The sequence below is a fragment of the Podarcis muralis genome, chromosome 13 (genome assembly GCF_964188315.1).
Source record: "Podarcis muralis chromosome 13, rPodMur119.hap1.1, whole genome shotgun sequence".
In the NCBI taxonomy this organism is placed as follows: Eukaryota; Metazoa; Chordata; class Lepidosauria; order Squamata; family Lacertidae; genus Podarcis; species Podarcis muralis.
In genome coordinates, this window is record NC_135667.1 from 32042635 (window position 1) to 32069139 (window position 26505).

The 26505-nt window shown below is 47.1% G+C and overlaps 1 protein-coding gene across 12 annotated transcripts in view; it reads left to right on the top strand.

The window, feature by feature from the left end:
• SRCIN1 (SRC kinase signaling inhibitor 1) overlaps window positions 1-26505 on the top strand; it is a 259534-nt gene that overhangs the window by 76814 nt on the left and 156215 nt on the right. The window contains exon 1 of one of the 12 annotated variants that reach the window (XM_077917323.1): window positions 14883-15613. The exons of the other annotated variants lie outside the window; for them this stretch is intronic. The gene's annotated coding sequence lies outside the window, so the exon portion shown is untranslated. Of the gene's footprint in view, window positions 1-14882; window positions 15614-26505 lie in introns of those variants that run through there. 12 annotated transcript variants of the gene reach the window in all.

The window sequence follows — 26505 nt, forward strand, 5'->3', positions numbered from 1 at the left end:
GGCCTAATTGAAAATTAACCAGGAAGCAAGACACCGAGACAGAATTCTGGAGAGTGATGAGAGCAGCAGATAATGAGAAATAAAAGGAAAACGTAAAGAGGATGAGAATACTCTGTGGGCAGAGAGAATTGTTATTCTGAAGTGAGGGTGCTTAAGTCTTGCCGTGGACCAATTCAGAGAATGTGCCTTTTGCCCTTTGCCTACAATATGGCTGAGGAAGGGTGGGCGGGGTATACATTTAATAAATACTAATACACAATTAAAAATGTTCTCTTTAAAAAAATCCCTCAGAATTGATCTCTGATGTCTGTTAACACAACGTGGTAATTTTATGACAGCGTATTTATATAATATACTATAGTCGTATAGTCAATAACATTCACTTTACAGATCTGAACGTGAGGTAAAAGTTGATACAAAGAAAGGTCTCTCTTTTTCTCAGTAATTGCTACTCGTACATCATAATTTATGTGATAGCGAAGTCTTTGTTTTATTCACACTTTCCCAATGAGGGGCTAGGCTGGCACGTCCTGAGGACTTGTTACTCCTGATTGAAAAACTCCAAAAAGCAGATAGCGTCTGACACACACCCGTTAACCCTGCCATGCTGTGGAGACTCCAGCGGGGCCCATCTGTTTAGGATTCACTAGCAGTATCAATCTTGATGCAGCATCTTGCTCTCGCTTGCCCTAAAGTGTTGTCTGGCCCTTGTCAAACATCTGCTGTTGTGCTGCCCCGTGCCTGGCACTTTGACGGCAGGTGTAAATGATGCTTCTGCGTGTGCCTGGTTTGCAAACTGCTTCTGGCAGGGAGAGGGAGTTGCACTTCTAGGTGCGAGAGACGTCACTGAACCTCGGGGAATGACTCAATGAGAATGCCACACACACCCCTTCTCCCAGCACCAGTTGTTTTATGCACTAGCACAATTTATTGTCATATGTTAGGTTGTGTATGCATGGAAGTATGGGCCCCTCCAGACGTCCTTTTGTATGGTGCGTTCGTGATGAAATCCTGTAACTTTTTATACCACAAGTCTTCTGGGGTTTGGTGTGGTTTCCGTTGCGCTTTCATGCACGTGCAATCATGGAAGACCTGGGCAGGCCGCAGACCGGTCTTCCTGTTTTATATACCTGCTGGGATTGACAAGGCATATGACCCTCACCTGAATATCATAGCTCTCCTGACAGGTGATTTGGTCTGCAGCCACAGTGTGGAAATAAAGGAGGAGATTGCCCACCAGATAGCAGACACTCTATTATTCTAATTAGGCCCCAGTTTTTTTCTTACAATCACCATCTCAATGAATTAATCAATTTTAATCTAGCATGTAAATTCTCAAAACTTTCTTATTTGTTAATTCGAGCAACTACTGAAGAAGAGTTTGGATTTGATATCCTGCTTTATCACTACCCAAAGGAGTCTCAAAGCGGCTAACATTCTCCTTTCCCTTCCTCCCCCACAACAAACACTCTGTGAGGTGAGTGGGGCTGAGAGACTTCAGAGAAGTGTGACTAGCCCAAGGTCACCCAGCAGCTGCATGTGGAGGAGCGGAGACGCGAACCCGGTTCACCAGATTACGAGTCTACCGCTCTTAACCACTACACCACACTGGCTCTCACTTCTTTACAAACAGTATTTCTACCTGCAACACACTTGAGCAAACCTGCTCCTCTTCCTTTCACAGATATTTTGTTTCCATTTGCAATTGTAGCTGTCTCTGATGAGTTATCATTTAACTCTTTGAGTCTCATAGTTGCTGGGCCTGAGTTGCCCTGCCCTTGCATGATGTCTTGGGTTTGCAGTTTTGGGAGAGGGGAGCCTGTGGCACTGGGGAGATGGCAGGCTGGCGAGGCCCCCTAGATCTAGAGGCCCTAGGCTTCAGCCTACTTAGCCTATACATAAGTCTGGCACTGTCAGGATTAGAAGGCGAACCAAATGGCAGGGCCGGAGAACAGGACAAGAGTCTGAGCCGAAGTTACCCTTTGGCCAGACACATCAGAGCTAAGGCAGACTGTATTGCTCAAGCAAAGCTCCACTGGGACAGGAAGCCCTGCTATACCGCTTCCAAGCTAGGAGGAGCCAATTGAGCAGCCAGGGTGGAGTCAGTCCACAAGTTTCTTCACTAAGAAGTTGTAGTGACATGGTTTCCCACACGGGGCAGTGGTTAGCAGTTCCCAACAATCTCTATGCATTAGAGGCACATTTCATGCACAGACACCCTAAGAACTCTGCCAGTGAGTGCTGAGATCACCCACGTTAGCACAGAGGGCAGGTTTTGTCCTCATTCCACCGGCATCCCCAAGGGCACTGTTTTGCTTTCAGCCATAGGAATAACCACCCATATGCAACCATTCACTTATACTGTATATGAGAAAGAAAAGGGTTTGTATCCATGCCTAGGGCTGTGGATAAATAGGGGGGGGGGGGCTATCAAAACTTCTGTTTGCATCCCGTAATATCCCGTGTTTTGGTCCGGCACTCGTATTAGAGTGCGAAACCAAAAGACGCTCAGTCTTGCTTGAGACAACAGGGTTGCTGCAGAGCATCTTTCAGGTGCTTCTGACTCAACACCAGAGCGCCAGACTAGAAGGTACTTTGGTGTGACCCTGCTGATGTCTTGATTTTGGATACGGAAATGTCGGAGGGTATGCAGGTTGGCAAAAGCTATCGCATTTGAATAGTCATATGAGTTTTACCCATCCATTAATTGATTAACCCAATGATCAGATTTGCATGAATGAGCATACGGGTCAAAGTAACGGTTCTGCAGCAAGGAGCAAAGCTTATTTCTTTTTAAATGATGCATGTATTAATTTAGTTTACATACTTTGTCAGATTTATGTCCCACCTTTCTGCCAAATGACGCTCAATATACCAGTGGGACTCTTAACTGGTACCCTCATAGGAGAAGCATTCCCTATGGTGTGAGTGAAAAGGGAGGGACGTGTCCTTTTAGGGAGGGTACAGGTTTTATAATTTATTCTATTCACAATATTGGGTAAAATCGGCTGCTGGCTTAATCAGCAGCCCACTTTCTTCTCAGAACTTTGCATCTGTTGCCACAGAGAGACTCAGAAGTTGCTCTGGTATGACAAATGTTGTCATTTGCCACTTTGTGGTGAGTCACCTTGGAAGAAGATATCATGTGTGAGCGAGCACGATGGTGCGTCATTAATGTGCATTTGTGAGACTGCATGTGCGTGGTTCATTTCTGCAAGCACACAGCCACCTCAGGTGGCAGATTTTGGGCACTGCTAAGGGCAGCAGAAGGAGAAATGGAAGGTCTGCCCCCTGGGTCACAGTCCTCTGGGCGACTGTCTTGCGCGACCTCCATTGAAATGAATGGCAGTGCACTTGCAGAGCTCCTATTCATTTCAATGGGATTGATGGATCCTACCTTCTTTATGGAGGACAAGGCTACCAATGGCTACTAGCCACAATGGCGATGTTCTACCTCCACTGTCGGAGGCATCATGCCTTTGCATGTTAGTTTCTGGAATCACAGCTGGGCAGAGTGCTGCTGTGCTCCCTGCCCAGCTTGCAGGCTTCCCATAGGCCACCATGAGAACAGGAGGTTGGACTAGATGGGCCACTGGCTTGATCCAACAGGCTTGTCTTATCTTCTTATGGTGGGATAGCATCTTGTGTTAATGTCAGGCGTCAGGGAATCTGATCCCCCCACAGTAGGCTGCCAGGAATAGACAAGGAAAACTCTTACCAATGTCTTTTATTCAATATTCACAGAGAGAGGCTTAGAAATGCTGCCTCTTGGAGTAATGGCTTTGTGCCAAGTAAAATCCCACCCCCTCTGTCTCTCCTATTTTATGTCATCCCTACAGTGGCTGACCTATGCCTTCTGCCTCTGAGCTCTCTGCTCTCCTACTTTCAGTGCCTTACCTGGAATGCTTTCTGAAGACACTGAGTCTGTCAGCTGTCTCTCCCCTGGTGCTGCTTCTTCTTCCTGCTCCTCTCCCATTATTTCCCAGCTTTCCCCCTCTTCAGCTTCTGAGCTGTGACATCCCACAAACCACTGTTGCAAATCTATACTGTCTTCCTCTTCTCTGGAAGGGTTAGGCTGGGGAGGCGGTCTCCACCATTCCTCCTCCTCTGTCCAGTCCAACTCTGCAATCCTGTGATTCTGTGCCAGTAGATCCAGCTCCCTCCTCCACTGGATTCATGTGGCAGCTCTGTTAAAGTGTTGACAGATTCCCCGAAAGGGCAGATTCGGGGGCCCAGCAAAACAAGGCTTGCTGCATCCACCAAGTTTGATGTGTTTGCAGGGCGGTGGGGAGCGGCGGCAAGGCGTGGGAAATAACATGTTTTAATAATGAAGCTGGGTTCCGTATTTAATTAACATAAACAGCTAAAAGCAAACGCGATCTGTCTCCTTGGATTTAACTTGACAGAGACAGCGTGTTGCTTTAAATGCCAAGTGATTAGTTAAACCGCATTTAATTTGGTTTCAGCATATGGGGAGAGATGAGTGCGAGCGCCTCTGTGTGTTTGTCACGTGGCATTTCTTTTTTTGGGTGGCGGGGGCGATGTCTCTAACCGCCGCCGGCGTGCTGTTAGTCCGGTTCATATTGGTCTTGGGAGATGTGTAGAGGCGGTTTCTTTATGCGTATTGGGGGGATCTTTCTACAAGGATCAGCCGCGGGGGGAAACTGAGGCAGCCGAGGTGTGCGAAGAAGGGGGCCAGTGGGAGAATAATTGCAGTTGTGACCCCAAGGGCAGGCTTCCCAAAGGTTGTGTAAAAATAGGGGGTTATGGGAGGCTGGGATTTGGCCTGTGGATACATGTGGACATAGGTGCCTACCTGATGCTGAGTCAGAACACCAGCTCTCTCTGGCTCAGTGGTTCTCTAACGTTTTTTCTCTGGGTCACATTTGCAGAATAAAAATTTGCTTGCTCCACAGCAAATGTTTTATTGATAAGAAATACATTGCAAAACAAAATGAAGCAACTCCTGTGTTCTAGCCCTGCTAGATTTATAACTTGGAACACAGCTACTTTATAGCATCATCATGGGGCATCCAGAAAGCATAAGCAATGCTTGTGGGCATCCCACAGATAACTGGTTGGCCGTTGTGAGAGCAGGACTAGACGGATCATTTGCTTGATGCAGCAGGCAGCTCTTACGTTAGGCTTCCCCGCTCCAGCAGTCATTTTAAGGTGGCGTTTGGTTTTATGGTGCATTTTTATGTTTCCATTGTCCCATTTTCTGTGGATTGTTTATATGTGTACTGCTTAGAAACGAGAATAATTAAGCAGTATAGAAATGTCTTGATTAATTAATTGAACAAATAAATAAAGACGCCTGGGGGCTGAAGCTTGGGCTTTCCATATGCAACACATGTGTTCTGCCACTGTGCCACCATTATTTGTTGGGATTTTTTATTTGCAAACGTGCATGCATGAATAAATACATCTGTCTGGATGGTAAACTGCAGCTTGTGGAAGATGGGAAGGTTCAGCAGATATGAACACTAAATACGGGTGTCTAATACTACTTCTGCCCCTCCGGCATACCTAACAGCTGTGGATATTGTAGCAAGCATTGTCAGGTGGATAGGGACCTAGACTGGAATCTAAGGGATCTGAGTTCAAGACGTACTGACTGCCACGATGTAGGAGGTCTTTCCTGTGCCCTCAGTTTCTCATCTGTGCATTGGGAATAGCTGTGATCTATCTGGTATCGAGGGATTGACAGATGGTCTGTTTACAGTCTAGGGCAGTTTCACATGTGTTCATACATAAGTCTGTCCTAGCAAACAGTTTTTTGCATCAATATACGATCAAAACAAAATACACAAACCCTTCTCATTATTTCTGCATGCATCTTTTTTGTACATGTGCATATTATCCTACAGTACACAATTTTATACTCATTTTGGGCTTAGGAGTTGAGAACTGTACCACAAACTTTGGTGAAGTGCAAAAGCTGGGCAATCACTTTGTTTTCCAATGTGTGTATTAGCTTGGGAAAATTGTGTGTACTTGTCTGTATCCATCTGGGAATCAGTTTGGATGAAACAAAGCCTGCAAGCATCACTACTTTTAACACTGGAAAGCTTCGAGGGAAGCTTTGAGGTTGAAGGACTCATGTGATGTGGTTTGTGGCAAGAGTAAAGCAAAGGAATACATTCAAACTAGGTCTGCTACCCAGCCAGCACCTTGGAGTAGAATATTAGATGGGAATTCTGAAACACAGATGGAAATAATTGAACACATGAGCTGCCTTGTACCAGGACAGACCATTTGTCCATCTACCCCAGTCTTTCCCAACCTGGTGTTTTGGACCAGTTTCCACCAGCCCCAACTGGAATGACCAATGGTCAGGGATGACCGGAGCTGTGATCTAAAACAGGTTTAGTCAATGTGATGCCTTTTGAGTGCTGCTGGATGCCAACTCCCATATTTCCTGACCATTGGCTATGTTGGCTCGAATGCACTATTATTACATTAAGGACTTGCTGCAGAATATGCCTGCAAAACACCCCACAACTCCAATCTGGAGGGGAGCTAGGTTAGGAATTAGTTCTGGAGATAGTCGGTAGACTATGAGACTTTTAATTCCAGGGTTGTGGGTTTGAGCTCCACATTGGATGAAAGATTCCTGCTTTGCAGGGGGTTGGACTAAATGGCCCTTCCAACTCTTCTATGATTCTATGGAGGAAAGTATAGGTAGGGTACCTCAAGGCTGTGGGCCTCTCTGTTTAGCCCTCAGGATTCTCGCCAGGTCACACCTGTTCCCCAAACCAACCCCCCCTCCCACTGAACATTCTCCACACCCTCCTTTTGTGTTTTTGCTTGACTGGAATATACCCTTGAAATGTGATTATGCCTCTGGCTTGATTGGATGCAGAAGGGAAAGATGGTGTGTGTGTAAATCTATCCACACCTCTAAATTTTGTGTGGCTGTAGACTACTGTACCAAGGTAAAAGTCCCACCCATTGCTCTGCCCACATTAGCCTCTTGCCCCTGCCCACTACTGGCACACAGGTTGCCCACAGACAAATGCAGCCCTCTATCTAAGAACGGTTCCCCACTGCTGTTTTAAGTGGACAGTGGAGGTAGGCACCTTTGGGTGGCTAGCAAAGGGCCTGCCTACTGTGATTGGCCTTGCATTGTCACACAGCAAAAAGGCTTTGAAGAAGGAAAAATTGGGGGGGAAATGCAGCACAGAGAAATGCGGAGCTCTCTCTGAGCACATTGCTGAAGAAATCTCCCCCTGGGCATCGTTGCACTTTAGACTCGTGCATGCATCCTTGCTTGGCTAGGGAACATCGGCTTTCCACACCAGTTTAGAGGTTGGATTTTAAAAAACAAAACAAAACACTGAAGCAAATGCTAAAGACAAGTCAATTGCTTCCTTGAAAATCCACAGCCATCAGCACATAGTCAGGCAAATGGCTCGGTGGGTGACATGCGCCGGGCAGTGCGCTGACGTCGTGTTTGGATTGCACAGCTGCAGTTAATCAGAAAGGAAGGCAATAGCAAGGGAGCGGATCTACAACACACACACACACACACACACACACTTTTAAACTGATGGCTGCCATTGCAAAATTCATTCATTCAATCAAGGTGAGGGCTGATTCACAAATGCATGTGCATCGCTCAGTGCCTTCCCTTGCAGCTTCCTTCATGGTCCCCATTTAAAAGTAACTAAGAACCAGTGTGGTGCAGTGCATGTGTCACCTCTGACACTGAGTGACCAGGCTACTTACTACCCTTCGGTGTAATGGGTTTGGTATGAAGCGATGCTGCTGCTCTGAGCTTCTTAGAGGAAGCGAAGTTGAAAATGTGACAATTCTTTAATTAAAGAGTGGGCCAAGGCAGAGAGAACCTTAGGCAGAGCAGCTGGTGAAGGCACTGCTGGAGAAACCTCTGTAAATAAAGATCCAGCAACCTTAAGTTAAGGGGCTCTCCAGATTGGTGGGATTTTTACGTGTGCTCTGCAACATGTCATTGATGCAATAATAGTGCCTTAGTGGCAGATTTATACTGGACTATCCACACATTGTTCTACTTTATTAGTTGTTTTGAGAGGCTTCCTCAATGTTGCTCCATTCTTGCCAGCTGAAGGGGCACTTGTGTGCCGTATCGCTAAAAGAAAATCCCAAGAGCCCCCAGGCAAAAACGGTTTGTTGTAGAAATACTCCAGACTAATTGAACTGATAAAGTCAAAAGAGGTATGGCCCATTTTCTAAGATCCAGCAATCGAATGACTGAGCAGAGCTTTGCTGATGATGAGGGAGGAGACTCAGCCGAGAGCTCCCATGTAGACAGAAAAAGGGAGCCGGACAACCAGGCAGCATCCTCTTCTGCATCTGAGAACAACAGTCCAGCTTCAGGGGTACATGGTAGAGCAGATAGCACAACACACACTGCTCTGTCCGCTCCCTGGCCCTCAGCAGCTGCTGGCTGGGGCAGCTGCCTCACTCTGCCAAATGGTAGGGCCGGCCCTGCATCCCAGTGACTGGAGGATGGCATGAGCTCCTCCTTGATTCCCTCAACCCAATTCTTTGTACGTTTTGGTAAGCTCATGTAGCAAGGCAAGATCCTCCCTATTTCCCATTCACGTGAACGGCTTTCTGGCACGGTTTTGATCTGTGGTGGAGAATAACAGCAGCACACCTCTGACCATGCCCAGCTGCGGTCTTCTTGTCTCGTCAGCTCAGTGTCTTGGCTCCAGCATCTGACAGCTTGCTCTGCGCGGGCTTCTATTTCCTACGATCCTTGTTTCACCCCTGTTGTTGTTGCTGTACCTGTCTCCCTGTCTTTTGCTCTGCTGCTTGGCATAGACTACGTACAGTACATGTGAGTTCTTTCGCAAGGGGCCTCTTTCCCAGGGCCAAGAGAAAAAGCTGCCCGATCCATTTTTGACGTAAAGCAAAATGGCTGGGGGGTTGCTATTTGTTATCCAGGTAAACAGATAAATCAATGCGTGTCTGTATATATACAAACATGCACACACTCACATATGTTTTGCAAGCATAGCCACATTTTTCTGACCACTACTTCAAATCCTCCTTCCAAGCTGTAGCCAGTGCAAGTGTGTGAAGGGAGAATTTACACACCCTTGTTTGGCTTGCCTTGTTCTCTGCTGGAATAAATTACAAGCTTAATATATCTCTCCCTCTGCCACCCCCAGTTTCATTAAATTTTTTTTTTGGGGGGGGGTTCTTGGAAAGGAATAGGCATGCAACACATTGAAGCTATATTCTACATATGGGTTTAGCCCGGATTTATATTTGGGCGGGGGGGGACAGGATACCCACATGTCATCATCCTCTGTCTGGCTCTTTCTAGCAGATTTGGAATGAAATGTCTGAACAACAGTTGTTTTGAATTACTTTCTTTGACCCCAAGTGCTCAGGAAAATCTGTCAAAATCTTTCTACAATTTCTACTTTTAGTTAAGTATTTTTATTTGTTTACTTGATGGGGGGGGCAACTGCCCCCTTGCCTCCCTGGCTATGCCGATGCTTCTATTTTAGAAAGCCTATTCATAGGTGAGTTTGGTGTGAGGTCTAGATGTTTTGATGTATGTGGTAAAAGACTGTGCAGAATGCCTGCCTCTGTCATTTTGAACCCAGTACAGTGGTACCTCGGGTTAAGTACTTAATCCGTTCCGGAGGTCCGTTCTTAACCTGAAACTGTTCTTAACCTGAAGCACCACTTTAGCTAATGGGGCCTCCCGCTGTCGTCGCACCGCCACCACACAATTTCTGTTCTTATCCTGAAACAAAGTTCTAAACCTGAAGCACTTTTTCTGGGTTAGCAGAGTCTGTAACCTGAAGCGTATGTAACCTGAAGCGTATGTAACCCGAGGTACCACTGTATTTGAAACTCCCATTGTTCTAGGTGCATTTTGCGACAGGGAATTTCATTAGCGCGAGCAGTTTCTGAGCTCTGGGCACAGTATCATGCCTAAGATTTCAGATTAAAACTTCGGAGTGGAAGGAAAGGAGGACCTTTTCCTGCCTCCCCACTTCCAGCAACTCTCTGAAGACTGGCAAAGAGACCCTCTTAAGAATATTAAGGTAAGGTAAAGGACCCCTGGACGGTTAAGTCCAGTCAAAGGTAAGTATGGGGTTGCGGCGCTCATCTCGCTTTCAGGCCGAGGGAGCCGGCATTTGTCCACAGACAGTTTTCCAGGTCATGTGGCCAGCATGACTAAACCGCTATTGGCACATGGAGGACCATGACGAGTGCCAGAGCGCACGGAAATGCCGTTTACCTTCCTGCTGCAGCGGTACCTATTTATCTACTTGCACTGACATGCTTTCGAACTGCTAGTTCGGCAGGAGCTGGGACAGAGCAACGGGAGATCACTCCGTCTCAGGGATTCAAACCGCCAACCTTCCGATCAGCAAACCCAAGAGGCTCAGTGGTTTAGACCATAGCACCACCCGCATCCCAGTCTTAAGAATATTATGGGGGTGGGGAGGGGAAAGACTAGACCATGTGAAAACTGAACATAATATTTTAGCTGCAGTTCATTCATTTTCAGCTTTGTATTCTTGTTATATAAAATCGCACCTAGACATTCCATTGTTGTGCCCATAACTTAGGTTTAAGGTGCCATTTAGCTCCAAGCTTTCATATCTCAGTTTCTAACACTGTCCACATACCTCGTAATAATATCACAGTTAGAGCCCAATAAGCATTTGTAAAACCCAAGCATGAACATAGAATTGCGTGAAGGCTAACCCTTTGCCCATTCCAACCATAGCTTCACAGTGAACTGTGCTTCCTACCCCAGGCTGGGCTGTAACCAGCTCTTCCCACCTGCACACCCCTGAGCGAGAGAGACAAAGTGACTTAGAGCGATGCCTTCAGGGCTGCTTGCTTGGCTGTTTATTGTTTTTGGGTGGTTGGGTTTGTTTCCCACCCTGCGTCCCCTTCCCTCTCTCCCTGCTTGCCTTTGTCACGCAGAGGAAGGCACGCAGAGCTGACAGGTTTCCCTCCGAGCAATTTGAAACCCCATTGCTGCCTTCAGGGCCCTGACCTTTTCCTCGCAGCAGACAGAGAAGCAGGCTTGACTTTGCTGTGGGTGGGGCTTCCAAGGAGGCTAATGCTTATCCTGCGCAAGTGATGTGGAAGCACAGAATTTAGTACTGGCTGATTCTGCAGCTGTACTGCTTAAGCATAGAGTTTGGTATCGGAGCAGAGTTCATTTTCTTTTTTAACCTGCAAGTTTCTAGCCCCTGTGGTTATGAATTTAGGCTGGGAAAAGTGTGGGGATTGTTTGTTGTGGTGCCATGCACTTGACCGTAGGAATCAGGATTTCCTGTGGTCGAGGGGCAGGGCTTCACATAGATCCTTTGGTGGTATGCAGCTAGGTTTTATGCAGAGCAGACCCACTGAAATTAATGAACATGATTCACTTAGGTCCATTAGTAGGTCTTCTCTGAGTAAAACTTAGTGGAATGCTGATCATGGCCTGCTTTTGTATCCACTGCAAGAGAACCAGTAAGAAGAGCACTACAATTGTACCTTGCAAGTCAAACAGAATCTGTTCTGGAAGTCCGTTTGACTTCCGAAATGTTCTATTTCCTGCAGCCAATCAGAAACCGTGGAAGCCCCGTCAGATGTTTGGGTTCCAAAAGAACATTTGCAAACCGGAACAATCACTTGCGGGTTTGCGGCGTTTGGGAACCGGAACGTTTGACTCCCAAGGCGTTCGGGAGCCAAGGTACGACTGTATTAGAACTTGTCCCAAGAGCAAAATTGAGCTACCTATAACAATTCCAAACATCCTGTCACCCTCTAGTGTCATCAAGAAACAGTCTAGGATGAAGCTCAGCAGCGAGTGGGTGGAAATTTGGTGGAATGGAGCAGGCCTTTATTTATTTAATAATATATGCTGTATATATACACCATTTGATTGTAAAAGCAAATCATAACTTCAAAGCAGGTTACAAAAATAATAAAACAAATTATTGGTAACAACTAGGGGTAGGCGATATATCAATAACTCATCCAAAACTGGTTTGAAGTCCATATTGCAATATCTGTTTGATAACTTTTGACTTGGCAATATATTGCGAATTGTGGTGTGTGTGTGTTATACAAAAATCACAATGTGGGGAAAACCGTGAAGGCAGCCAATGGTTCTCTCAGTTCCTGTTAACTCTGTTGGTTCAACAATCCCCTGCCTCATACAGGGGGGCAGTGAGTAACAAGAGCAGGCACCGGCAAAAATCACAATGCGGGGGAAACTGTGAAGCCCACCAAAATCTCTACATAGCTCCATCCTTATTTCAGACGTCGTGATAGATCGAAATATCGCAGTGTTTAGCTGGTGATGCATCGCAGTGTTGAAAACCAGATATTGCCCAGCCCTAGGAACAAGAGTTAAAAACAGGTATTTAAAGCATTCAAATAATAATTAAAACCAACAAAGTAAAAGTAGATTAAAACACATGTAAACATTCTACATACCTGGGCACTAGAATATCAGATTCTTACAAACACAGAATGGGTATTATGTGGCACCTGTAACAGGGCCATTTTTGCAGATGAGAACAGTGGGCCAATACAGAATAAAGCGATCTCACAGGTAAAATTGCAGGTTTGATTCTCAAAAGCTGGGTGCCACTGACACAGGTATATCCTGAATGGTGTCCCCAAGCATATTATCTTGCTTTCTGTCATACAAATAAATGGCTACTATCAATTCTTACAAGATAAAATGTGCCAGGGGGAGATGGTTGTGATGATGGCAAAACTTCCCTCTACCAGAGACCCTGGGTGGCTTGTTCGCACATGGGGTTTCTGTGCACACAGAGATGGACTGCACCCACCAGGACTTCTTGCAGTATAAAAGCTCTTCCTCCGTGCCAGTGTTTTTCCATCTTGGACTCCCTGGTGTTGTTGCTCTACAGTTTCCATCATCTCCAGCCAGCTGAGCCAGTGGTCAGAGATTATGGGAGTTGCAGCCCAACATTTGGGGAACCCAACACTGAAGAACGCTGTTCTGCACATATAATGCTTGTAATAATGATAGACGTTTTGTTAATTGTCAGATAATCTGGACTTGGCTGTGACTAACAGGGCAGCTTGTTCTGCCGTGACAGCTGCCAAGATCTGCCATGATTTTGTTCAAAGCGATTTAATTTACTGTGGTGGTGGTGGGCAATTCTGTATGAATATAATTCTGCCTTTAGTGTAACTTCTGTTGTTTGTTATTACGGGCTTTCTTTATGTCTCAATTAAGTGGTTCTCAAACTTTCCGCCCTCGGGTAACCTTTTCTGCATCCATTTTTATGCTGATAAATCTCTCCAGATCAAACATGAAACACTGCAGAGTGTGTTTGTTTTTTTAAGGGGAGGGGGCGGAATTAGGGCACACTCTATTTACATGAAGTGTAAGGCCTGTTGGTCTTAGCTGTCAATGCTGCACAAGTAGAAAGCATGTACTCTAGAACAGGATTGAGTTTTTGTGTTTTTTCAGGGAGGCTGTGTTGGATTGCAGTTATGCTGATTCTAACAAATTGCAGATTGTGCTATGTTTTTGTGTGAAAGTGGTTCAACTAAGCCTGTAGTTTTTAAAGCCCTTCTTCCTTCTCCTTTTGATGGGGAGTTGAACTGGTGGCCTTCTGGTTTCTGTGGTGGTGCCCCCTGCTGGTTGAGCCACTTATAGCCATGAAGGGGGAGGACAATATTGAGCTATCTTGGCTCTAGGATGGCTCCACATTGTCTATTAATTCTTCTCCCCACCCACCCCAAACAAACTGTTTTGCTCTGGATCTTTCCTGAGCAACCATTCAAGTGGGCTGAAATTCAGAACCATCTGCTCTGTGTGTTCCCTGCTCCTTGTACAGACTACCTGGTCGCTGGCCATGGTGCTGGAAGCTGTGCTTAGATACTTTTTACTAGCCTGCAATTGACTCTAGAGCAGTACTCTTCAACATTGAGGTCTCCAGCTATCATTGGACTACAGTTCCCATCAATTCAGCTTAGCCAATGGCCAGTGGATGAGAGTTGTGGTCTTCACAACCTCCGGGAACCCTATGTTGAAGAGCACTACTCTCAGTTACCTCTGACCATAGCTCCGGTTGTCCCTCCTCCTTGTCACCCTGATTGGAACCAGGCTTTGGACCGGAACTCCCCCTGCCTCCTCATTGGCCCACTTGTGGGCCTGTCCCAATGTTCCAGCTAGCTTTTGTTCCCTTATCCTGGCATGGCTCATGTTCCAGCACTGGTGTGCTCAGCTGCCTGTGCTGACACCTGTCTTCAGTCAAAAGGGTAAACAGCCCTTCTGTGTGGCATGCGTGTTTTCCCTTTTTATATTATGTAATGCAGTGATCTAATGTGGTGGTGATACAGTCTCTTTGTGCTAAACGTGCCCGATTCTTTTGACTTTCCTCATCAGAGTTGCCATTCAACCCGTCATTGCCTCCTCTTAAAGTGAAACCACCCCTGCCCCCACCTCCCCAGTTGCTTGTAAGCAAGTGTGAGGACTGAGCCTTGGTTTAAACACAGCCCTGGCTCTATGGAGCACAGCTGCCTTTAGTCCTGGAGTGTGTGAAGGGGGGGCAAGGGGGAGGCTCTGGATTCACTAGCAGTGTGGAGCGGAAGGGGTTATCTCCGTATCGGGGAAACTCCAGCGAGCCAACGAATGGCTTGCCTCTTCCTCAGGCACTGCGTATGCAGAGTGGAAAGACTCACGTCTTGACAGCTGCAGCAGTTCCTGGGAAACAGGAGCATGCCTCTCTCCCTCCTCTCATCCATGCCTGGATGTGGAAGATTCTCATCACTCTGAGAGCTTTTGCACTTATTTTTCTTCCTTTCTGTCATCCCTTGTCCACCTAAATGCAATTTCTTCACCTATAGCAGGTCTCTCCCCCCCCCCCCGGTTCATTTCTAGATGATCGCTCTCTCTCTCACTCACTCACTATTTTTCATGCTCTGCTGAGTGCTGTTGCTTCCTTTCACGGCCCAGCTGCCTGTCTCACTTTGCCTTCATGAAGATTTATGGAACTGCAGTAATAAACTGTGTTTGAGCGATTCTCTTTTCCGATAATCCTCGGGCGAGCGCCCAACAGGGTGGGTGTGATCTGAGCGAGCCTGCAGTCATGTCCAGCCTGGGACCCCTCCCCATCTTGGCGCCGTCCAGCGAGGCACCAGCAGCCATGCTACGTACCTAGCAAGGTTTTCCAGGATTGCTTTTCGGAGAGGATTCGCCACTGTTTTCTTTTCTTTTAAAAAAAAACCTCTTGCAAAGGCCACACTTTTCCTGCCTCACATTTTTCTGGGGGAAAGGGGCTACGGCCTTGTACCTGGTTAGCATCCTCAGGTGTGTCTTCCAGAGAACAGGCAAGAAGCCTTCAGCTGCAGGTAAAAGGAGAGCGAATGGATGGGTCAGTACAGAAGAGCTTTAATCCTTCACTTGCTCCAGTGAAGCCTTCCAATACAGCTCCCTTCCTAGAAGGATTTTATCTTGGCATTGCTTTGCCTTCTCTCCTGATTCTGGCTTGAGGAGCTCCTGCGCGTGTGAGGCAAGCCCTTTCTTTTTCTTCTTGGTCTGCAGCTTGGAAACTACCTGGTTGGAGTGGCATCGTTCCAGCTTGCTTGGAGCTCCTCCTGAATTATCCAAAGGGTAAGGGAAATGTTTTTCATTAGCCCAGTTTGTCCCTCTGAACAAACGGAGGCCCTGGTGCCTGTAATCTCGGGGTTCCCCTGCCTCCCTCTATGCCACACCCCAAGCAAAACTTCGCTTTCTGAATCTGAACCCCTCATCCAGCCATCGCTGCCACAAATTTTGAGCCTGGTTGGCTGTTTGGTTCTAGGCAGGGTGTGAGGAGCCACCTGGCTTTCTTTGGGGTAGTCGGTTGCTAGGCAACACCCTTCCCCTGGAACAAAATGGCCGTTTGGGACCAGAACCTGGTGGGACAGAATGAGAGGCACCGCCTGACTCCTTCTCACTTGCCTTCTCTAAACCAGCAGTGGGGCATAGCCAGCCAGCTGCAGAAGCTGGCAAAAGGATACCCCTGCAGGCCTGAATCTTTCAGGTAGGCCATTGCCCTTTTTGCTTGGTCTCGTATAGGTGCTGCTTCACACGTGACAAGGGGGTGTCACTGGTTTTCCTATGCAGGGAGTCCAGGAGTTGTGTGCATAGCAAGCGTGCCGCTAACAGGGCTAGGCGTCTGTGTCTGCAACATGCATGGTACAGGTTCGCATTAAAAGCATAAAGTGTGAAGGATCGTAGGTCAGTGGCAAGATCTGCATTGCATGTAGATGGTCAATCCTTGGACTCTCCAGATAGGACTGAGTTCCTTGCACAAAACCCTGGAGAGCTGCTGTCAGTCAGTGCAGACAGTGCTGAGCTAGTTGGACCAATGGTCTGACTCAGTATAAGGAAGCTTCCTATGTTCCTAAGCTTTGAAAGCTCTTGAACTTGAGGCTTGATGTTGCAGACCATAGCACTGCCCTGGCATGAAAGTGGTTAAAGCCCACTGTAGTGAGGAGGGAAGGGAGGCAGTGGGGGGGGGGCTGGATTAATTTGCTTCTCCATCTCTCTCACTTCCTCGCTATCTCTTTGCTTCTGCTGCATTGTGGAGAGAGAAAAAGCCCACCATCTCTTTCTTGCTCAAATCGCTTCTGGCATTCCGCACAGAACCCCGGCCATTAGCTGCCGCGAGAGATGCTGAGCCCGGCGAGGGTGGTCTGTAAGCTGGGCAGAGCCTCGGGCAGCTTGCCATTGTTCATGGAGCATGATGGGAACCTGAGAGCTTTTGGCAGCTGGAGGGGATGGGGGGGGGGAGAGAAGTTGGCAGGGGTGGACAGCTCCACATGAGAGGGTGGGTAATGGGAGTGAAATAAAGGCAAGATACGGAGGTCTAGTGCGGTATCAGGGAAAAACAAATTGGGGGGAGGGCGGGTGGGTTTCAAGGCCTCTGGATTATTTATGTTGCGCCACCGGAATCACTTTCAGGATTTAGCCACAGCAGCAGATGCAGGACACCTGCCAAAAATCCAGATTCTGCCCAAAGGCCCAGTTCATTCCTATCATAATCATTTAATTTGCATGACATGAAATGAGAGCCTGTTTTGTTCCAGTGCACTTTGGTGCACGAGTTGGAAAATCCGAATCTCTCCCCTCCCTCCTTTCCTTGAACGTGGGATGCAGTCCATTGGGAAGGGGCCATGGCTCAGAAGAAAAACATTTGCCTTGCATGCAGAAGATCCCAAGTTCAATCCCTGACATCTCCAGGCAGGCTGGACTAGGCTGGGAGAAACCCCCTGCTCAAAATCCTGGAGAGCTGCTGCCAGTCAGTGGAGGCAACACTGAGCTAAATGGATTGCCGGTCTGACTCAATGTTAAAGCAGCCTCATATGCTCCTGTACTGTACAAGCACCATTCATTTGAATGGTGCCTGCAAAGAAGGCTTTATCTGTTTTCCTTTCACTTTTTAAGGAAATAAAGAATGGGGGTTGGGAAAAGGCTTTGGTAAACAGATGGCATAAATACCAGGTTCAGAAGGAGTGCATTTTTCATATTTTGGGGGGCTGCAGTCTAACACATAGTTAAATGTGTTTCAATCTAGTTGCTGTTTCCCCTGAAGTTAGTCCCAGCATCAAATTGGGGCTGTGGCACACAATTCGCTTCAACATTTCAAAGCAAAATATGCAAGTTTCCAGCCCTTATGGCTGCATAGAAAATAACCTCAGAAGAATCTGGGCAACAAGAAATCTGGGCAGTGGTCATTAAAACCACTCAGGGAGACTTAACACTTGCTGTCATCAAGGCTTGAGTGTATTGCACACCTTTTTGGCCCTTCTCTATAAGCAGCAGAGGGAGTAAAATGGGACATAAACCCACATAAGAAACTTTTCACGATTTACATCATTTGCAGAATTTGTTTCTTCCTTAGCCCAAATATGGGTGCCTTTTTTGGTTGCTGCACCTTGAGGACTAGAAGATTGACACAGAACTGGAATCCTGAGCAAGGAGCAGTCCCACTGCTCTAGAGAGGTAGAACCACCTTGGCATTGTTACGTTTCTGAGCACAATTCAAAGTGTTGGTGCTGACCTTTAAAGCCCTAAATGGCCTCGGCCCTGTATACCTGAAGGAGTGTCTCCACACCCGTCGTTCAGCCCGGACACTGAGGTCCAGCTCCGAGGGCCTTCTGGCAATTCCCTCACTGCGAGAAGTGAAGTTACAGGGAACCAGGCAGAGGGCCCTCTTGGTAGTAGTGCCCACCCTATGGAATGCCCTCCCATCGGATGTCAAGGAAATAAACAACTATCTGACTTTTAGAAGACATCTGAATGCAGCCCTGTTTAGGGAAGTTTTGAATGGCTGATGTTTTAATGTATTTTTAATCTTTTGTTGGAAGCCACCCAGAGTGGCTGGGGAAATCCAGCCAGATAGGCGGGGTATAAATAATAAATTATTATTATAATTATTATATTATTATTGTGATTGGCCAGATACCTGACTTAGAAAGCTGTAAGTGGGGTAGACCATTAACCAATCAGGGCAATGAGAGGTCCTGCAGTATGGTAGAGAAAGAGGGCCGGACTCTTCACTTTTAGGTTATCCACAATAGCTCAGTGGAGAGTTCATCCTTGCCCAAGTGACCCTGCCTGGTCGGCTTTCCCCAGGAGCATCATGAAATACCATTTGGGGCATAATGGGAAGGCATGATTGAATGAGCTATGGCGCAGCAGATGGAAAGGGTGGGCACCCTGTACTTGGAGTGAGTCTCCATGCAAAGCAATGTGGCCAAATTAATTTTTTTCTCCCACTGCTCTCTGATCATGATAACCCCAACCTCTAATTTTCTGCATTGGGCTCTTTCTCAAGTTCTGCATAGACTTCAAGCTCCCACTCCTCATCCTTAAAATTCTCCACCTATCTGTAAATAGATTAACCAGATTATATTCCTATATTTCTCCCTGCTCAGCCACTTTGCCTCCTTGTTCCGACCCTTCCACCTCCTGTTAGGCTGCTGGAACACCCTCCCCTCTCAGTTTTTCTGTCTCCTGTCTCCTGAAGACCCACTTCTTCAAATCACCTTGGGTTCCTCTCCATGGCTACCTGTCTTCCTCTTCCATCTCCCATTAGCCATTTGTTCAGTTCCTGTCACCTTCCCTTCATTGCTGTTTTGATCATTTCATGTAGATTGCAGAGTCCTTTTGCTTTCAAACTCCCATCCACCCATTCCTGGGCATAGTCGGGGTGGGGGGGAGCTGCTCCCCTAATCAGTAAAAATCAATAAAAATACATAGCTAATGCAGGTTCTGCCCCTCCCAACAAAAGGCCTGCACCCCTTAACAAAAATCCTGGCTACGCCCTGTGCCCTTTGCAGCTGCGTGATTGACAGGAGGAGACTTAGCAGGGGGAGCCTTTTCCCACTGCTCCATCTCCATGCCAGGAAAAGGTTCCCCTGGCAGCTTCCCGTTTGTTGTGGCAGCTTTTAAAGGAACAGGTGCCATGCTCCTGCCAAAAATAAGTTGGCAACACAGGCTGCGTACACGGGGTTGACACATTGCCATCCGTTCTGTGCTAAATCTCTGCATTTTTGTGCGGTGCAGCAATGATTGCAGTCACTCAGCATTTGCAGAGTGCTCTCTCCTCTCCCCCCCCCCCCACTCTTCCACTGGAGGATTTATCCATTCGGTTCTATCCATCTTCGGCTGCACTCTATCTTTCTGCAGCAGATGCCAAAGCTGCAAGGGAGGGATGCTGCAAAAGGGGGCGGGAGGACACGGCACTCTCAGGTTAGCCTTTCATCTCGAGCTCTCACCTGCACCTTATGCTTAACCCAAGGTTCCTGCTGCTCCTTTGCAAGGTTTGCCCCCACCCCCCACCCCGCTTTCAAATTGCCAATTCCCTGACACCACCTGCTGGGTTTCAGGGCAGAGCTGGGTGCTAACTGCTCCACCTGTCCTGGTTGTTTTGGGGGGGGGGAACAAAACTGGCTGTAGACAAGGGAAGCTTGTGGGAAGGAATGGTTATTTATTAATTTTTTTAAAGACCACAAACAGCACCATGGTTGTCCCGTTTTGCAGTTAGCACAAAAGGCCTTTAAGAGAGAGAGAAAAAGAAAATCGTTCTCTTTAGCAGTCAGGAGAGCTGGCATGTTCCACCATCCGAGCGTGTAATTAGAGAGAAGGGAACTGCATGCTGATGCTTTAGCTGTTGGGGTTAAGAGAGAAGGAAAGAGAGTGAGCGAGAGAGAGAGCTCATAGTGTAGCCTTCTCCAGGAGCATTGCAGCACAGATTCCTAAGCAGATTCCTCAGGGACAAATGTTTCAACTACACACTCCATCTCCCACCCCCAACTTACTTCTGAGTAGGCAGGCTAAGGACCAAGTTTCAGTCCCCAGTATCTCCATGTAGGGCTTGTGAGAGAGCCCCGCCCCCTGCCGCTGACCCTGATGAGTGACTGCCAGTCAGTGCAGGCTTTATTAAGGGTCAGACTCTGCCTAAGGCAGTTCCTAATGTTCCTATGTTGTGCGCTTTTAATTGGCGCTGTTGTTAGATGGATCAACCCCACATCCTGAAATGCTGCTTCAGGGTTGTTGCCTGTCCTGGCCATGTGCTCTGAGCTACCATATATGCAGAGTTCTGATGTAGCCCAGAGGATAAAAAGGCTGGAGTTGTGACTGGAAGTCCTGAGATCTAATCCCGCTTCAGCAATGGACTTGGTGTTTCCACGCTCTGTTGTAAAATGAGGCTGAAGCCTCTGGAGGTGAATTTGAGGTGGGGAGCAATCTAGGGATGCTAAACGATGGTCAGACTTTGAGATCCTTGCTTCTGTTCACTCTGGCCTGAAGATGCTGTTAGCAGCTGGGAGTGAGGTCTAGAAGAGCCCTCTGTGGCAAAAGAGGCACAGGTGTATAAAAGCACCCTTTTCTGTTTAGGACATCACAGCATATCTTCCGGGATTGATATTTTACATTGGAGAGAAATTTCTGGGGCTAAGCCCTTGTAAAATGGACGGGGGGGTGGTGCACAAATATTGTGAATAAATAAAATAAATAAAAATGTGGTGCCTTGTGAGTCCCTCCTGCCCACCCGACAGAGCTAGATCAAAGCCATGTTGTACTTTTTTCACAGAAAGGCTCACTGTTTCACTGAAATAGGGGGGTGGGGGTGGAACGCAATGCAAATTCTGTAGTCAGAAAAACCAGTTTTGGCAAGTGAGGAGGATAAAATGGTGCAGATGTTTTCCATTATGCAAATGACATCTGATTGTGGACAGAATTACTCTTCAGCATCAGCAGAAGCGGTGATGGTTTACCGGAGATACTGATACCAGCGCTAGCTCTGGTGCTTCTAAAGCTTTCCGTCTCGCTGCCCCTTAATCAACTCCCTTGTCTCTCTTTACATGCCTTCTTGCTCCGCTGCATTGCCCAAGATCATCTACTGTCAAATCTCTTTTGTCCCTTACGCCAAGACCTGCTTCCAAAGGACCTTCCCCTCTGTCTTGTCATCCTTGGGCTTCTCCCCTCCCTCTCTTTGCTGCCTCCCCTGCTGTCTAAATTTAGACTGTAAACTCCTCGGGGCACGGACCTGTCTTTCCTACTTACGTTACTCTGTAAAATGCCATGGTGCAGTGATGGCATTATATAGCTCTCTTGCTTTATTTCGTTTTTTTAAAGCCAGTGTCCAAAATTATATCATACTCTAGGAGCTGCGAACTTGCAGCTCCCATGATTCCTGACCATTAGCCAATGTGTTTGGTGGTGATAGGAGCCTCCATCCCTGGTCTAGGCAGAAATGCATCATTCCTGTGTCCCAAGCGTATAGCATCTCGAACACTCTTGTCCTGCATAGGAATATAGGAAGGTGCTGTTGTGGACTGGTTGGGCGCAGAAAAATGGTGGAAGGAACCAGCTGGGGAACCACCAAAGGAAGAAGGCTCAGAGCCCAGGGAGTTGTGGTGGGACAATGTGATGAGTGGTCAGAGGTAGAAGAGAAAGAAGACTGGGAAGAGGAGGTGTCGGAAGCTGAAGAGGTAACTGGACTTAGTGAGCAGGGAAAGTCGGTAGCAGAGAGAAATCCAGGATCAGAGGCAGAAGCTGAAGGCAGCAAGTGGGAGGAGGGAAGCCAAGAGGCTGAGATGAGTCAGGTTGGTGAAGTTCCCCTCCTGCTGTGACAAGCTCCCCTCCCCACTTGTCTCCCAGATCCAGAAGAGGCATGAAAAGGGTGGAGGAGAAGTTGACTGCATGCAGGCACAGTCTGCAATTGCTTGGGAAAAGCCCTGGGGAGGAGGGGACTTTGATGGCTGTGAGGAGGTGGAGCTGTGCTATTAGGCCGGACGCTCAGCCAAGTGAAGATTATGTTTTTGCTAATAAAGAGTTAACTCCAACTTTGAACGGTTTGATTTACTGCCAGCTCGCTCCTTGCCAGCTACCTTATAATGAGTCAGACCATTGGTCCATCTAGCTCAGTATCTCCCACATTGACTGGCAGTGGCTTTCCGGGGTTTCAGGTAGGGGGCTCTCTCTGCCCTTCCTGCAGATGTTGGGGATTGATCCTGGGACCCTTTACAAGCAATGCATATGCTGTACCTCTGAGCTACATCTTCAGCTAAATGAGGGTATTTCACAAGGTCATTTGGGTCATTTGGCCTCCATGCATTCTAAAGGCTTCCAACTGGACATCTGTATTATCTGTTGACTCTTGTAGAGTCTTTAATTGATCAAACACATCATTCCTTACCTAATTGTAAAGCCATTTTTGGAGCCAAACTTAACTTTAAAAAGCTGGGTATAAATACATTAAATAAATGGTGTATAATTGCAAGTTGTAGCAGAAAGATCCCACCCGGTGTGTACACCAAGGAACCTCTGATTTTAAACCCCAAGTGAGTTTATTCAAACCTGATCTTGATTAATGCTCTCATAATTAATTACGGAAACCAGCCGATACGCTTTTCTAGTAAAATAGGCTTTTTCTAGCAGTCTGAGTACCCCAGATTTCCTGTCTACAAAATATCAGCTTTCTGTATTATTTGCAGAAATACCTGAATGACATTGATACATCCTCATTGAGGAGATGGTGTGAGTCAGCGAGGATCAAGCATTGGTAGATAGGAAACTACGTACTTAAAGTCCCATCAGTGTGATGGGGTGGATGGTGGTGAATGTCCCTTCTGACACTCCTTCACTCCCTCGCATCCTCTGATCACTATGGCTCTCTCAATACCTCTCCCTTGATCTATTCTGATGCTTTAGTGGGCTGTGGAGAGCAGCTTCATACATGAGTATGAAGCAATTTCCAAACCTTCTTGACAGATGAGATGGTGAAGCATGCCACTGGGACAGGAAATGAAAGAGACATTTGAGTGACATTGTCACAATCAAAACTACTCAGCCTCTGTCCACGCTCCCATTTGTTCTGCATCCAATGGTTTGGGAAATGGTGTACTGCAATCCATGGGTGTATCTATCCTGTTGTTTCTTGGGAAATGCTGTGTTTTGATGCAAACTTGGCATAGGTCCACCCCACAACATCATTGGGCGGATGTGGATAAAGCCCCCCACCCACATTGCCAGGACTCTGTCGATTTGTTTTCATCTGTGTTCAAATGGACACACTGGGAGTAATGGGGAATCAATCTGCAATGAGCTTTTATTTTTGGAACGAAATAGGTTTCTCAAGAAGCACATTCCAAGGGCCAAAAGAATATGCAGTAGAACTAAACTGTGTGTGGACTACATGGAATAAACAAGTAGCCAGTCTCCACTGGTTCTAGAATAAATTGTGTGCATGAAAACTCTTGACTACCCCTCTGGAAATTCTGACTGCCAGTGACTCAGTTGCTCTGCAGGCACAAAGGAGCTTGCCTATCGAGCATCTGATTGGTCTGCGGCCGAGCCATGTATGGTACGATACTGTATATTTCCGACATGCCTTATGAATTTGTAACCTGCAGACCCTTGTTGGGATGCTGTCCCGACTTGTTGATTAAAACCTGAAAAACTTCCAACCATGGTGACAGTTTGAGATCCAAGTGATAGGGAGAGACCGGACAGTGGGAGGTCTGCAGGAGTCAACAATCCCTCCAGATGCCCTCCTCACTGCACATTCATGATGACTTGCGCTCCTGATGCTATTGGGGCAGTTCTATGCAATCCTGTTCTCAAGACTGATTGTGCCTGCAAAAATTTCCAAATGGTCACACTGCTTCCCTTCCACCCAATGCATACCCTGCAGCTTCCTGCTGAAATACTGTAACTTTTCAGACCACAAACATTTGGGGTCAGGGGGCGGTGGGCATCCTGCTTTTATTGGGCTATAGCCCCACCAAACAGCAGAAAGGGCCTCAAAGTAATTTCGGTGCCCAACAGCTAATAAAATGGAGTGATGTGTATAAATCCTAGGTAAAAGGTAAAGGACCCCGGATGGTTAAGTCCAATTAAAGGTGACTATGGGATTGCGGTGCTCATCTCGCTTTCAGGCTGAGGGAGCCGCCGTTTGTCCACAGACAACTTTCCGGGTCATGTGGCCAGCATGACTAAACCGCTACTGCATCACTAATGCACTAATAAGTGCACCGGTGACATATTGCAGAAGGAACTTGCCAAATAAATATAACACACACACTACTCTGGAGGGGGCTAAGGTACGATGTGCTGAATGGGACAGAAAGGATCTAGGAGCTGCATTCAAATTCCTTCCTGCTTCTCTGGCTTAGGTGCTGTTGGCAGCTTCTGAATTAGCGGCCCACCTGCCAGGCGACACTTTGCTTTGTGAGGCTATTTATTTACCACCCACCCACCCCAGGATGCCAGCTTTGCTGCTATTTCTGATTCTTTATCTCGTGAGCAGCTGGGCGCCAATTTCTGAGCCAGCTGGGCCAATGGGCATCACTGCAGATAGCTCTTGAGAAAACTGCTTACCTTGTGAGTTTTTTTTTATTAAAAATACTAGTGTCAACTCATTCCAGCCACAGGGAATAAGCAGAGTCAAGAGTGATTCTTCTTCTATTTCTCCCCACCTCCCCCAATTCCTGACTCCATCCCAAACATCTGGCTGTGGGCTTTATGTCAGATTTGCAGCTCCTTATGTGTGTGTATATTTTTCTAATGCAGTTGCCCCCCCCCCCCATCATCCGCAAAGCCCCAAAGTACAGCAAACTATAGCTATGAAAAGCAAAGTGCAAGGCAACTTGCTGTGCTTTTAACATTTTCAAAAAGAGATGAAGGGCTTCAAAGTAATTTCGGTGAAAATCACAGAAGCTGCATTTGTGGAAGGTGCAAAAACTCAAGGAAGCATGAATGCTGATGAGTGACATAGCATAGAGTTAAGATAGCAGGGCTTTTGTTTGGCTTTCCCCCATGGAGCTCAAGCATTCATTCATTTATCTATCTATCTATCTATCTATCTATCTATCTATCTATCTATCTATTAAAAAACAAAGTGAATTGCTGCTTCTAATGTGTACGCTCATCCCACTTCCACTTGTGGTAAGCAGGCTTGGCAAGTTTGTGCTATAGGGTGGCCACTGACCCAATGCCAGGAAAGAAGAAATGCATCACCAAAAAAGGAAGACAGACTAGGACACATTAGCATAAATCTGCATATATTACATCATGGACTGGTTGATGCACAGGGATAGTTTGCCAGGGACCCAGGGGAGGTTCCAGTGGGATGGAGAGGTCTCTGCCTGATACAGAGGATCCTAGGGAGGAACCAGGTGTGTGTGTGGGGTTCTCAACCTGTTCTCTCAACTCCCCCCCCCATCCCCGTGGCACGAGCCACAAGCCCCGCCTCCCTCTCCATAGCCATTGGAGCCTATTTTTGACGTTTCTGTGGTGCATTTTGTGCTGTCAGATACTGGCAATAGCCACACCTCTCCAGGGGGACACGTTCCTCCTGCCCCATCCATCTGCCATGGAGCAGAGACACCTCCCCTACCAGCTATGTCCAGGAGAAACAAAAAGACAGGCAAACAGGTGCTGCAGGTGCCTCCTTCTAGGCAGCATGTGTGATTGCTTGCTAAGGAGCTGAAACTCTTGCTGCACTAAGCTGAGCCCGCCTCATTCCTTTATATAGGATAGCATGGGGTGTGTTGTTGTTGGATCAATGCCTTCACTTTGGGTAGTTAGATTTCCCGCCTTTGTGCATCTGTGCCTGGGATTATCTATGAGTATTACTTACCTGTGCCTTAGACCAGTGATTTTCATAATGTACTGCACCAGTCTAAACATGGCATTCTTGGGAAAGAATCCTGATATGAGTTCTTGATCTTTGGCAACTGGGACCCAGGGCGTTTTAATATGCATGTATAGATGCATGCTCTGGTCCATGGGGTCACGAAGAGTCGGAAACGACTAAACAACAACATAGATGCAAATTTGGATCAAGTTGTTATCAATTAAATAGAAATAAAAAGAATTTCACCATAGTGGGCAAGCAATACTGCGATCAGATGGCCTGTGCACCTGCCCAGGTGCAGCTCGCTGTTGATGGGCAACTGCAAGGCCCCTCTTGCTCTCCCATCTTAGGGTTCTGTATCTTTAAACTGGGC